Source organism: Silene latifolia, chromosome 11, assembly GCF_048544455.1.
Source record: "Silene latifolia isolate original U9 population chromosome 11, ASM4854445v1, whole genome shotgun sequence".
Lineage (NCBI taxonomy): Eukaryota > Viridiplantae > Streptophyta > Magnoliopsida > Caryophyllales > Caryophyllaceae > Silene > Silene latifolia.
In genome coordinates, this window is record NC_133536.1 from 46,575,748 (window position 1) to 46,580,146 (window position 4,399).

The window sequence follows — 4,399 nt, forward strand, 5'->3', positions numbered from 1 at the left end:
CGGTGGCGGTTTTGATCGCCGTTTGTTTCAATTTTGAAGGAAAATAGCAAATTTGGGTTTGCTATTGCGCTTGATGTGACGGTTTATGTGCCGCTGTTGACATTTTGACCGAAATAGTGAATTTGAAATCTTCACTATTGATTGAAGTGACGGTTTATGTGCCGCCGTTGACATTTGATGGAAATAGTGAATTTGAAATTTTCACTATTGATTGAAGTGACGGTTTATGTGTCGGCGTTGACATTTGATGGAAATAGTGAATTTGGAATCTTCACTATTGATCGAAGTGACGGTTTATGTGCCGCCGTTGACATTTTGACAGAAATAGTGAATTTGGAATCTTCACTATTGATCGAAGTGACGGTTTATGTGCCGCCGTTGACATTTTGACAGAAATAGTGAATTTGGAATCTTCACTATTGATTGAAGTGACGGTTTATGTGCCGCCGTTGACATGTGATGGAAATAGCGGTTTTTGAATTTTCGCTGTTATTTTGAAGTTGGAGGAAAATATCGATTTTGAATTTTCGCTATTGGTTTTGAAGTTGGCGGTTTTGATCGCCGTCTGCTTGAAGTTTTTGAAAATAGCGAATTTGAATTTTCACTATTTGGTTTGAAGTTGGCGGTTTTGATTGCCATTTGCTTGAAATTTTTGAAAATAGCGAATTTGAATTCTCACTATTTGGTTTTGTTTGTTTTTCGAGGAAATGACGACATTCAATATCGTCAATGAAAATTCAAATTTGTCATGGGAAATTGGGCCAAAGCCCAAATTTCGCTGAAAAAGAAAAGGGGAGGCCTGGTTTAGGCGCGAGCCACCTGGCGATGCAAGCCGGCTTCCCTATTTTCTGTTAAAAAGACGCGAGGTTGAGCTGCGGATGATTATTCATCTTCAACCTCAAAATCTAGCCAAAATCGCCATTAACGGACCTTCTAGTTTGCTTTTGCTTGTGCCATTATCAACAAATGTCATCTCAAGGTAAGTATTCCCTCTTGAATCCTTTCAAATTTGTCGATTTTAGCTTGATTAAATTAGGGCGAAATTTTGCCCTAAAAATCGAATTGGGCGTTTTTGATTGAGCCAATTTCGAGTGAAATTGATATTTGCATTAGGTTAGAAACCTGTTTAGGAGTATAGGTGTGCTTTTAGTTTGCATTTTGGTCCCCGTTCCCGCTCCCTATGCTCGAAAAACGTGAATGAGGCGAGAAACCGTCTCATTTCACAATGCCAAGTTTATTTTCTTGGGTAGTGGGTCCCACTAGGTTGCATTGTAGTTGGGAAAACCCGTGTTTGCCATCTAAGGACCTTCGTTGGATGTTTGTGGGCAAAATTGGATTTTTGCCTTTTGCGACGGTCTTACGTCTGACAAAATAAGCGCTTGTTTGGGCTTGAATTGAGTCAGTTTGCCTTGAAATGGACCTTATTGGTATTTTAGGTCGCCTTGAGGCGTGATAAAATCACGTTTGCCTTTTTTGTGGTCGTTTTTGAATTTTGACCGGTTTGAGCTCAAATTAGCGTGTGAATTGCCTTTTTGAGCCGTAGAAAAATCCCATTGTGTCGGGGATGTATTTTGGGTTGTAGGCAGACCTTGTGTGGGCCTTTAAACGCCTGTTTTTGTGATTTTGACTCGTCTTTTGCTTGAAAAGAGGGGCGAGTCGTTTTTGTGTTTTTTTTGTTTGTGAATGGTTTGGGGCGGGATTGCCTCTTGTTTTTTGCATTGCAGGTTGTGTTTTTTTGTTTTTGGATTTATCCATTTCATGCCGTCGTAATGCCAAAATTTCGGCTGACGTTTTTTGTTTTTTTTTCTTTTTTTTGATCACAGGGTATCGTCTGGGACCGATGGGGTCCGTTGTTGAGTCTTTGGAGGAGGAAGTCGATCCTGGAGGGGGAGAGTCGACTGTTTTTTGTTACAGGCTTGGTTGTGTTTCTCCCTGACGGCCTTTGTCCGGCCAACGATCGGGTGTCGATCATTGGTCGTTGTCTGCAGAGATCCGGATAGGCGGCTAATATAGCCGGTTTGTCCTTTTCGTCGTGGCTCATGGGCAGGATGGCTGATGATTGGGGGTCAGCACCGGAGTGGTGCATCGCATCATGGTTCTTGGCCTCCCTATCATCCAAAAATATGCCAGGCATTGTCTTCTTTTTTGTCATGGAGCAGGAGCGGAGGGTTATCGCCATGGTAACCTCCTCTGCTTTCACTGTTGCTCCTTTGTTTCCCCTGTTGGTCTCTTTCTTTTCCATTTGAGAGGATAGAGGTGCTTAGTTCGGTTGGTGGCGGTTAGCCCCCAGTTCGTTGTCTTAGGCCAGTGTCTGTATGATAGACGTTTGTTTTAGGCCAGTGTCTGTATGATAGACGTTTGTTTTAGGCCAGTGTCTGTATGATAGACGTTTGTTTTTTGCGTAAGGCGGTTCGTATATATGTGTTTTTGGATTGTGGTTTGTTTTGTGATTTTTGGCTTTTTGTGTTGTGTTTCGGAGGAGCGCTGTCGGCTGTTGATTCTCCTTTTGATTCTCCAGTTCTGCATCGTTAGTGTAGAAAACAAGCAACAGATAGCATATACGCATAAAAGTAAACACGTAAAAGTGTTTGATTGAAAATCACGTAAAGCATTTGTTTGAAAATCAAAATTAACCAAGATGACTTGAAGTTAAAATTGAAATTTTGAAAATTCCGTGACAAATCGTCGCGTTTGGAATTCAAAAGGAATTGTTGAAAATTTGAGCAATTAACTCGTGTCGTGAATTAAATTGCATCGAAATTTTGAAAATTGACTCGAAAAAATATAAAACTCAAACCGTCAGGAAAGAATTTTAGAAAAGGATTTTTGCGAGTTACATGTTTGGTTGTGGCGAGTGACCGACGTAAGTGTAACAACTCGTTTGATCGGAAAAAACTCGGTTTAAAACCGTTTTGGTAAGTAAAAGAGTGTTTTAAAAATTTAGTGATGGTGTAGTGGTCAAAGTGGTCGGACAAGTGATTTAATGCACGATGACGGTACCAAACAATGTGTAAGGCTTGTATTTACGATCGGTAGGTCGTAAATACGCGTCGGGTTGTGACTTAAGAAGTCGAGTCGAGAATTTTAAGGGAGAAAAGAGGGGGCGGACACTCGCGTAACTCTCAAATGGGTGGCATTTGAGGGGTATTTATAGGAGAATGAGTGGTTGTGTGAGTTTTGAGCGACGTGGCCACCTGGGCTGCTCAAAGAGGCGCGAGCCACGTCGCGACACTTCGAGTTGTGTTGTCACTATCACAACAAACGCAATCATGATTTGTTCTATCCTAGGTTTTGTAGTCACATGTTTGGTACTTGACCAACATGAATCCGGGAAAACTTAGCATAGAAGGCTTTGAAGATATTTTGTTTTTGTGGTTGACTCGGTTTGACTCGTTGTTGGAGTCGGGATTTGAATTTTCGAGTCGGTTTTTGGTCCGGTGTCGGTTTTGACTCTAGTTAGTGTCATTGCGACCCCGTCGTCGTGCATTAAACACTCCAGGTATTTTTGAAATCTTTTGAAATGTTTTATTTTCGAAATCGTTTTATGTTTTCCGACGTAAAGTTGTACACAAACTGTCGATCAAACGCTGCGATCCCAAAACATGTTGTAGTCCGATAATCATCGGGTGTTTGTTGGAGTCTCAGCAGATACTGGGTATCTACATAGCCCCCACTTTGACTGAGGCTTAGACAGGGCAAAAGTCAAAGTAGAGTCCCCAGGTCAATCGAAGATTACAACCTGAAGACCCTAGCGACGTCGAGGTGGCTCGAAAGGATTCGGGCCAAGGACCTGCCGTCGGGAAGGGCGACGCCAAGGCAACTCGAGGGTACGAGTCAAGGACCTGTCGTCGGGAACAGTTTAGAGTCGGTTGACTGTCCTGTTTGGGTCGTTTAAAGTCCATTAGACTACGTACGAAGGCTCGCCAGCCATAAGAAGGAGTCATACCTGAGGCATCTTCGGATATGTCCTTGCATGGTTGCGGATAAATGCTCGCCAGCTGCGGTGCGTTCGTGAGGAGGGCTCGTCAGCCACGGTGCGTTGTAAGGCTCGCCAGCCGAGATAAGGAAATGTACCCGAGGCATCTTTGGGATTTGTCCTTGAAAGGTTGCAGACAAAGGCTCGCCAGCCATGGTGCGTATGTGAGGAGAGCTCGCCAGCCGCAATGCGTTATAAGGCTCGCCAGCCGCGGTGCTTTGTAAGGCTCGCCAGCCGTGGTGCGTATGGGAGGAGGGCTCGCCAGCCGCGATCCGTTGTAAGGCTCGCCAGCCGCGGCGCGTATGTGAGGAGGGCTCGCCAGCCGCGATGCGTTGTAAGGCTCGCCAGCCGTGGTGCGTATGTGAGGAGGGCTCGCCAGCCGCGATGCGTTGTAAGGCTCGCCAGCGAGATAAGGAAATGTAC